Source organism: Pocillopora damicornis, chromosome 1 (genome assembly GCF_964200805.1).
Source record: "Pocillopora damicornis chromosome 1, jaPocDami1.2, whole genome shotgun sequence".
Lineage (NCBI taxonomy): Eukaryota > Metazoa > Cnidaria > Anthozoa > Scleractinia > Pocilloporidae > Pocillopora > Pocillopora damicornis.
Window position 1 is genome coordinate 21,002,482 of NC_142670.1, and position 10,000 is coordinate 21,012,481.

The 10,000-nt window shown below is 38.9% G+C and overlaps 2 pseudogenes; both read left to right on the top strand.

Annotated features, from left to right (window-relative positions):
* The window catches only part of LOC149052719 (uncharacterized), an 8,004-nt pseudogene extending 6,945 nt beyond the window's left edge, over window positions 1-1,059 (top strand).
* A 7,857-nt stretch (window positions 1,060-8,916) lies between these two features.
* LOC149052722 (uncharacterized) overlaps window positions 8,917-10,000 on the top strand; it is a 1,569-nt pseudogene continuing 485 nt past the window's right edge.

The window sequence follows — 10,000 nt, forward strand, 5'->3', positions numbered from 1 at the left end:
GAGCATCACGCGTGTGTATAGTTGAAAGGCGATTATTCTGAATTCAAGCGTTAAATATCTTTCCATCTCTCCAAATCCAGTAAGTTTAGCATAGAAATATAGCTTTGAGCACATCTTTGAATCGGAAAGGTTGCTTTTCAGCTGGGATCGCGGCAAAAATATCAGCGTCAAGTTGACCACAAGTTACAAACATGGCTTCTCCCTCAGGTATGTAAAACAGAGCTTGTCTTCTTGTTGCACTTTTATAACAACGTTGAAAACGGTTGATGCCATTTCACATGACGGTCAATGCCATCGTAAAGGTTGATGCCAAGAAGGAACCGATATTTCCAACTCTCTCCGACAACATGCGTGACAATCAGAGCAATGTGTGACTAGCTGTCCCACAAACCATCGCGATTTTTATCAAATCAAAATGGCGGACAAACCCAACAATTTTCTCAAAGATCTAATATCTTCAGCTATAAAAGAAGTCGAATCGAAAAGAAAATCTTTTGAATCGACCCAAATTACAAAGGAGAGTTTTCTGGCTTCACTTCCATATGATTCATTTTACTACCTGAAGGCAATTTCAAGAAATGGAGAAAAGTTCAAAGTGCACTTTTTGACCGAAGATATAATGAAAGAAAACCTGGAGCAATGGATATGGCACCAATAAGCAGCTATGTGTTGCAAAACTACTATAGATGCCAACACAACACTCGCAACTGGAGTCCAAGTAAAGATCCACAGCAGAAATTGTACTTGAATCCATCTGCCAGAATAAAGAACACCAACTGCCCCTTTCAGATGATAGTCAAAATAGACAGCGAGGGATGTTGTTCTGTGGACATAGAGTGGGACCACAACAATTCACTTGAAACTCTGGAGACCTCTACTTTCTGTGACCTTTCTCCTGAGTGCACAGAAAGGGTTTTGAAGCTGTTTGAAAGTGGGCATACACCAGCAACCGCAAGGCAACGGTACTTGAAAGAACTCAAAGAATCATGTCAGGATGAATTGGAATTTCACAGGAAAAAGGCCAATCGGGCAGTTATGTCTAAAAAAAAGGGACTTTAGTTACCTCTACACGCAATTTGGTAAGGATAGGTATGGTGGACAGGGCGTTATGATGTTTGAAAGACGTGCCGAAAGGCTTGAACAATACAAGAAAGACAACCATGAAGCTACTACTTGTTACCAGATATATGAAGGTGATAATACGCCTCTTATAATTGCTATTGTAACGCCTCTCATGAACCATGTACACAAGGAAGTGCAGCAGTCTGGTGAGATGGTTTTTGTTGATGCTACTTCTAATAGAGAAGAGCACAATCTTAAAGTGTTTTTAATGTGCACAAACAATGTATCTGGAGCACTTCCACTTGGCATCTTGATCACCAGTGATGAGCAGGAGCGTACACTTAAACAGGGCTTTGAAATGCTTCGGTCCTGTTTACCAGAGTATGCATTCAATGATCGTGGTCGGGAACAAGGCCCCCAAGTCATCCTTACAGACAACTGTAAAGAGGAAAGAAATGCTCTGAAGTCTGTTTGGCCAACATCTGTTTTACTTCTTTGCATCTTCCACATGCTCCAACAACTTTGGAGATGGCTTCACGAGAGCAAGAACAGTATCAGCCAAGCGGATAGACCCTATTTTGTCACCCTCTTCAAGAGTTCCTTATATGCCGAGACAAAACAAGATTTTGAGAACTGTTTCAGTGAACTTTTGAATGATAGCCGTTGTAAGAAATACCCAAATCTAGTCAGCTATTTGCAAAATCTATACAATGACAAAGAATCTTTTGCTCTATGCTTTAGAACTGAACTGCCTGTTAGAGGTAACCACACCAACAATTTTGCCAAGGCTCAGTTTTTGGTTCTTAAGGATGTAATTCTGCAGCGCACTAAAGAGTACAATGTTGTTGGGCTTCTAGACAAGCTGACTATTGATCTGGAAGATCACTACAAGAAAAAGCTCCTTAGTATAATAATAATAATAATGACAATCTTTAATGAGGAAACTTTTTCACTAAAAAGTGGTTTACAAAAAGGACCTCGAAAATTAAAAATTAAAAATTTACAATGAATAAAAATGCTAAAAGATGCTACTAAAAACTAATGTATCTTATGTGTAATACAAAACTTAAATCAATGAATTAAAAATCTGACGCTTCAAAATATTTACATTATCAGAGGCTCGTATAGTTTTGTCCAGCGAGTTAAAATCACTTACAGCATGATAGCCAGTTCTTTGTTTGCCCCAGTTTCTTTTAACGGATGGAATTTTGAGGTTTGCTTTATTTCTTGTGTTGTAACTATGCTGTTCTTGCTGAGTGACTAATGTTAGTTCGTGATGCGTGAGACCATTAAGACATTTATATACATGTACGCATCGGCGCTGGAAGCGCCTTTTTTCTAGTGTTAACCACTTCAGTGTAGTTAACGCATCAGACGCAAAGGAATACAGTGGTCGATCTAATATTATTTTAGCTGCCTTATTTTGAAGCACTTGCAAACTAGACATTAAAGTTACATTATGTTTGTCTCCCCAAACTAAATCAGCATACTCGAATAAGGGCATAACAAGGCTTTTATAAAAAAGGATGCGCGCCTTAAACGGTAACAAATGCTTAATGCGTCTAAGTAGGCCAAGCCTTTGATTAACTTTCCCTGCCATGTATTCGACATGATTTGTCCACGAAAAATCAGACGATATTAAGATTCCAAGATATTTAAAACATGTAACATTGTTTATACAATGATCAAAGATTGAAACAGTTAGAGCTATTTTCCTCTGTAACTTCTTGTTACTGCCTATAAGCATGCATTTGGTTTTGTCCAGATTCAGTGTTAACTTATGTTCATTCAGCCATTTCGCCACAGCCAGGAGGTCTTGGTTGAGCTTTTCAGTCAGCTCCTGAGAGGAAGACCCATAGCAGTAGATCACCGTGTCATCTGCATAAAGTGATGCTTGACAGGCATCTAGAACGCTTGGCAAATCGTTAATGTAGATGACAAATAGCAGAGGACCCAGAATACTTCCCTGAGGGACCCCATGGGTAACTGGCAATTCATCAGACAACTCATTCCCACAACATGTACGCTGTTTCCTGTCAGTAATGTAAGAGCGGAACCACTGAAGCGAGTTCTCACATAAACCAAATTTGGAGAGCTTGCGTAACAAAATCCGATGGTCCACAGTGTCGAAAGCCTTGGTTAAATCCAAAAACACGGCCCCACACAGTTTACCTTGTTCCATGTTCAATAAGACTTCATCAGCAAATGATGTCAAAGCAGATTCAGTAGAGAGCCCCTTCCTGAATCCAAACTGTTTCCTTGTGAGAAGGTTGTTAATAACCAAGTGCTGGTACAGCTGGGAATGCACGGCTTTCTCGAGAATTTTACTGAGTGTCGGTAAAATAGAGATAGGTCGATAGTTCGATGCATTTGACCGGTCGCCTGATTTAAACATGGCTGTAATTTTTGAGCATTTCCATAATTTAGGAAATTTACCAGTAAGAATCGATCGATTCAACAGCTTAGTGATGGAGGGAGTGATTGTATTAGCAGAGCTCTTGAGTAGTCTAGCACTAATTTTGTCCAAACCAATTGCTTTATTTGTCTTCAAAGAGGTAAGCTGCTGAAGCACAAACGATTCCTCTAGTTCAGTTAACTGGAACTGAGACAACGGTTGTTCTAAAACCAAGTTGCAATTCGACCAGGTAGTCGTTATTTTGTCAGCTAGGCGCTTGCCTATGGATGCAAAGAAGCTATTCAAAGCAACAGCAATGGATTTGGAAGTGGTGTGCTGAATGCCATCGGAAATGATGCACTGAACCTTTTCTGAGGATGAATTACGATTGCAAGCTTCGTTTACAGCTTTCCATATTTTTCCGTGATCTCCTCTGGCTTCCTCGATCATTTCGCAGTAATATTTCGACTTAGCAGATTTTACTAAGCGGTTTACTTTGTTCCTCAGTTTCCTGTAAGTGTTCCAGTGCTTTTCTGAGTTCGATTTACGTGCTTTACGATGATACCAGTCTCGATCTCTCATTGATTCGCTAATTTTGCTATTCATCCAAGGAATAGGTGTTCCCTTCACAATTATTGTATTGCTGTTATTACAGTTATTATTATTATTATTATTATTATTATTGTTATTATTGCTGCTATTACAGTATTGCTGATGGGAGTTTTAATGGTGTGTACAGACATCACTTCTTTGGCAAAGGGAAAGACAGAAGCACAGGGTTTAAAGTCCCCGATAAAAAAGATCTCGATGCCCACCTCTCAACAGTAGAGAACTTTGGCAATAATGTATTCAAAGTTGGAAGCTCTTCAGATAGCAGTCACAGGTCAGTAATGTTTTTTCTTAGCTGTCACAATAGCATAACGCTCTGATGGTACAAGAGGGCATGTGTGGGTGGGCATCATTTTCCTATCTTTCCCCCATTGTCTGATTCAAATTATCTTGATAGAGGAAGCAGTGCAGGGGGGAGGGGGCAGTGTTTCTAGGCTCCTCCCCATTGGAGCAAAAATACATAAAACATGGGGACATAACATGCATAACATATGAAATACATGTAATTCCTGCAGTTCATCCATATGCTGCATTCCAAGGATGTTGATTTAGCATAAGGAAGACCAAAACATGAGTAATATATTGTCCAGGGGGTGGGGTACCTTTAGTAATTTCCCTTCTTGGCAGGGTATTGAGTTTTTTATAGCAGAGTAAGAGCAACTCCTTACTCTGCTGTTAGGAATATTTCCATTAATATCTTAGTGGATCAACCAGTTGAAGGTCTAGAATGTATCTATTACAGATTGAAAAAACAAAAATTCCAGTTGTATTGAGATATCTATGAATTGTCTCATTGGTTCTTTGTCAGTTATACAGTGGACATGACTCTTGGGATATGTACCTGCATGGTTGCTAAAGACGGGAGCCCATGCAAACACCAGTATGTCTTGTGGGTGGCAAATCTAGCAGACTGCATAAACTTCATTCCAGTCAGTAATCCACATGAGAGGCAGAAATTGGCCTGGCTAGCAATAGGAAAGACACTTCCTGTTGCTTGTTATAAGCCATTACGCTCTAGTGATGCTGGACAAACATCACAAACTGATAGTTCTAATGGTTTTGTAACAGAGGCATCCACTTGTATGGAAACAGCACAACAAGGACCAAACTGCTTAACTGCTGAACCAATACAGAGCAATGATGATGAGGATGAACATTCCACTGAACCAATACAGAGCAATGATGATGATGAGCATGATTCCATTGCAAATGCTGAACAATTGTTGAGAAACTCTTGTGAACAAATAATTCAAAAGCTCCAAAGCTCAAGAGACCTTAATTTGGCTAGAGGTGTAATCAGGTTCGCAAAACGGTAACATCCTTAACTGCTGATAGATCTATGCATTCTAATTTGGCAAGTGCTCTTTTTTCTTTTGGGTCCAGTGAGGTGAAAAAAACAGGAAATGGAAAAAAGATCCGAGTCCGGCCCAACAGAAAACGAAAGTGCAGTAGTGGAAGCCGTCAGGTCGTATCAAAAGGGCGACCAGTACAACTACAAGAACCAACTTCCAAGAGGAAGCGTACCAATGACTTGGCTACAGCAGTACAAACAAACACTAAAAGTAGTAAGAAGTCTGGGTCCTATACTATGAAATCCAAGACAAAGCACATGCAAAGGAAAAAATAGGAAAACAGAGAAATCTTAGTGAATAAACAATGGAATGTTCACATAATGTTTAACATAGAGGGAAATTCACTTAAGGAAAATTGCCTAGATTAAAAACCTCTCTCCTTGGATCTGCCCCTGAACAACAAGGTTATTAAAGATTGAGGTTTTGACATTGTAAATAAGTTTTAATTCATTCTTTCCTGTTAAAGTCTAACACAACATTTGTAATGATTTAAAATTTGGTTTGAACAGCAATATGATGTACATGGGCCAGAACTTATGGATTCTTCCATGGGTTCAGGTAATTGGTACGATGCCATACAACCGTATAGTACTCTAGCCAATTTCAAACACTTATAATTTAATTATATTTTTGTTCAAGTGAAACCTTATGGGTATGAAGGTTTGTTTGCTGATATCCTGATTTAGGAAAATTATAAGGAAAGTTCAGCCATTGATTCACATGGGGTGCTGACTAATACTCAGGTAAATTAAGGCCTGGGCCTCCAGCTATTTCACCCAAAAAGTGGGGGGGTGGTCTATCTTCTGAAGATTAAGCTGTACAAACGTAAAACTTTGAAAAGACTGAAGGTTTGAAATTGTAAATAAGTTTTAATTCATTCTTTCCTGTTAAAGTCTAACACAACATTGTAATGATTTAAAATTTGGTTTGAACAGTAACATGATGTACATGTGCTGCAATGACCACAATTAATTTCAAAAATCGACAATAATAATTTAAAACAAAAACAATTATGTATTAAAGATTGATCCAATAGTCCTTTCAAATCATCTCCAGTTAAAATCACTAAATGCAGGATAGGTTAATTAAACATGTGACTTTTGGTGTCTTATAAGATTTTTCTCTGCAAAAGTCTTTTGACAATGATCACACTTGTAGCTGTCTTTATGTTTCTGGTCTTTATGCCTCTTTAGCTTTTGCTTATGGTCAAATGATTCATTGCATTCCTCGCAAATGCACTCATGACAACCTTTCTGGTGGTATTTGAAGTCCTTCTCCCTTGTGAACTGGGTGCTGCAGGTTGGACATTTTTTATCTCTGCTATTCCCATATCAAGGTCTTCCCTCAAGCTCAGTGCTTTATCTTTCCAGTCCTATGAAGATCATAGCATGATATTTTAAAAGAGGGGAATATATTAGGGAACAATTGTGTATTTTTGATCCCCCCTATTTTTTATATAAGCTAGATTGCAAAGACAGTTTTTTTCACCCTCTATCATAATTTTTTGAGGATAATACCCCCTTGCCCCCCCCCCTTTCCTCAAAACCTGGATCCGCCACATGTAGGTTATTTCTAATTAAAATTTTGGTTAAATTAATTGGTACATTATAATGGGCCTTGCTATCCCCTAGGTATATTTAAGAGTTCTGTCTGGAAAAATAACAAGTCTGAACATTATATTACAAAATTGACATTCAGCTTGAGGTCCCAGCTTGATTCAAATACTTTTAATTGGAAAGTTTGACGAGAACATTTACACTCTCCGTCTTTAAAAAGTTAGCCAAGTAAACCACATAGCAGTCCACTGAAATGGGGCAGGGTTAATACACAAACATTCGCAATGTTAGAAGTTTTTAAATAACCTTTCGTCTGTCTGTCGGCAATTTCTTCCACATATTGCCAACCGCTTTGGAAACCTGCCTGATTCCTGCCCCCTTTCCAAGTTGTTCCTTGACATCTGGTTGTGGAATGATACAAAGTACGAGGAAACTATATCAGCTTATATCGAATGTAGTTTCAAGGCCTACAAGAATAACGAATACAAGTGCAACACTTATAGATAAGACATTTGTTAATGATATAATCATCAGCTGGCTCAACTCTCGCGCACATGGATTGCTCCGCCTTCTTATAAACAACACTGCCCGGAAGAGAAAAACTAATTGAAGTTGACAAAGAGAAGGATATTTTATTAGCATGCCAGTTTTCAATGGACAAAATTAAAGATGATGAGTCAGCAGGTCTATTTTCTACTGGATTCCCAAACCATGGAGCACTCATAAGCTTCTACAATTTTATTGAACCAAAGTTGACCAACATGCAGTGCTGGAAACGTGTTACATTGTTAAGAGAGAGTCAGCCGTACCAAGTGAAGCATAACAGAAAAAAACCTGGGCCTTCAAGAAAGCTTTCATGCATGGATGAATTGTTACTTATACTTATAAGACTTCAGGCTGGTTTATTTGTACAAGATCTCCCTTATAGATTTGGGATCACCAGAAGCCTGGCAATTCTAGACGTGAATTTAGCCTGATTCGATCTCATGTGGTGATAAAATGACAAGAGCTCAGTGGTCTTGTTGTGTTCCAGCCATACCAAGTGAAGCATAACAGAAAAAAACCTGGGCCTTCAAGAAAGCTTTCATGCATGGATGAATTGTTACTTATACTTATAAGACTTCAGGCTGGTTTATTTGTACAAGATCTCCCTTATAGATTTGGGATCACCAGAAGCCTGGCAATTCTAGACGTGAATTTAGCCTGATTCGATCTCATGTGGTGATAAAATGACAAGAGCTCAGTGGTCTTGTTGTGTTCCAACCATTGTTAAAACAGGCCAAGCATGGGACTACCTGTTTACTTCTTCCTTCAAACCCTTTTGTCCTGGATCTCACAATGCATGTTCATATCTCTCCAAATCCAGGACCCGAATGTAACCAAGAAATCATCTCAAATTTGGTTGGATTCTATCATCATCATTCATCTCGGTCTTCACAACGTATTGCCTATTCAAGAAATGAATTGTTATCATTGCGGCGTTTTTCATCAGCTCATTTGCCTTTTCATCTGGTTTCAGTCTTAAAGGTTTAGAAATTTTTTTTTTCAAGATTTGCATCTTTGCTTAATTGTGACAATCTTGTTATGGTGCTGGTCTTTCAAGCTGCTAACACCCAGGATACTTCTCACATGATGAGTGCCTGCTTGCTCGATAGGCCTTTTGCAGCTAGAGGTCATGTGCCTAGATATGCGTCAGCAACGCTGAATTGGAGAGCAAGCTCTCCAGCAAACACAAATTGTACGAGTCTCTTGAGCGTCACGCATGTGTATAGTTGAAAAGCGATTATTCTGAATTCAAGCATTAAATATCTTTCCATCTCTCCAAATCCAGTAAGTTTAGCATAGAAATATAGCTTTGAGCACATCTTTGAATCGGACAGGTTGGTTTTCAGCTGGGATTGTGGCAAAAATATCAGCGTCAAGTTGACCACGAGTTACAAACATGGCTTCTCCGTCAGGTATGTAAAACAGAGCTTGTCTTCTTGTTGCACTTTTATAACAACGTTTGGACGATTAATGCAAGTAAAAAGAAGGAATCTATGGTAATTCACTACACTTTGAGGGTTAGGAGCTGTTTACTATCAAAAAACAGAATTTTGGCTGCTTATTCCCCTCAAAACTATGGTGTTTAAACCAACAAGCGTTGTTTAATTCATCGCTATAACTGTAGAGATATTACTCGCCTAATTTTGTGATCATGTCAATTTGAACATTTTCCCCAAATCGTTAGACTAATGTTACTTGTGTTCATATTTTTTTTTAGCTGAGGAGAGCCAAGATCTTTCAATATTTCCCTCGCTGACCTTCCATGATGTCGGCCAATATGCAAAAAAGATGTCCGGATGCACCACCACAGCGAAAGCATATAAGTTTATGGCAGAACCTGGATATCTACACGAGATTAAAGGTAATTAAATTGAGTATTTCCTAGTTATTTTTCTCTATCAGGATATTACATTTATGTTTTATGTTACAGTGATACGGGCCAACAACGCGGTGAAAATTGCATCGAAATGTTTTTGCTCCATGAAGAAGAACAAGCCACCTCATTCCTTGGAAGTTTCTTCGAGCATGGCTGACGGTTCTTTGTCTGGAATGTGCTCTTGTGTGGCTGGATCAGGAGGGTATTGCCATCATGTTATAGAGCTTCTCTATTATCTGGCTATACTCAAACAATTGGGGCATCGAACTCTGCCAGATGATTTGACATGCAACAGCATGACGCAGCACTCGAGTGTGCCCAGGGGGAAAAATTGAACCAAAGCAAATTCAAAATGTGCTTGTGAAGAAACCTCAGCTAAGCGCATCCTTTAACAAATACATCAAATGCAACTTGTACTCCCCATCACCAATGTATGGAACAATGACTAAAGAGCACTTCAACAGCCTACAGCCAAAGCCTCTGTTTGCAACCCTTGTTCCTTCTGAGCAGGACCTGAGATCTGTTTCATTTGTCCCAAAGAAGTTTGGAAATGTCCCCAAAGGATGTTTGATTTCTTATCAACAAAAAATGTAAGCATCATGAG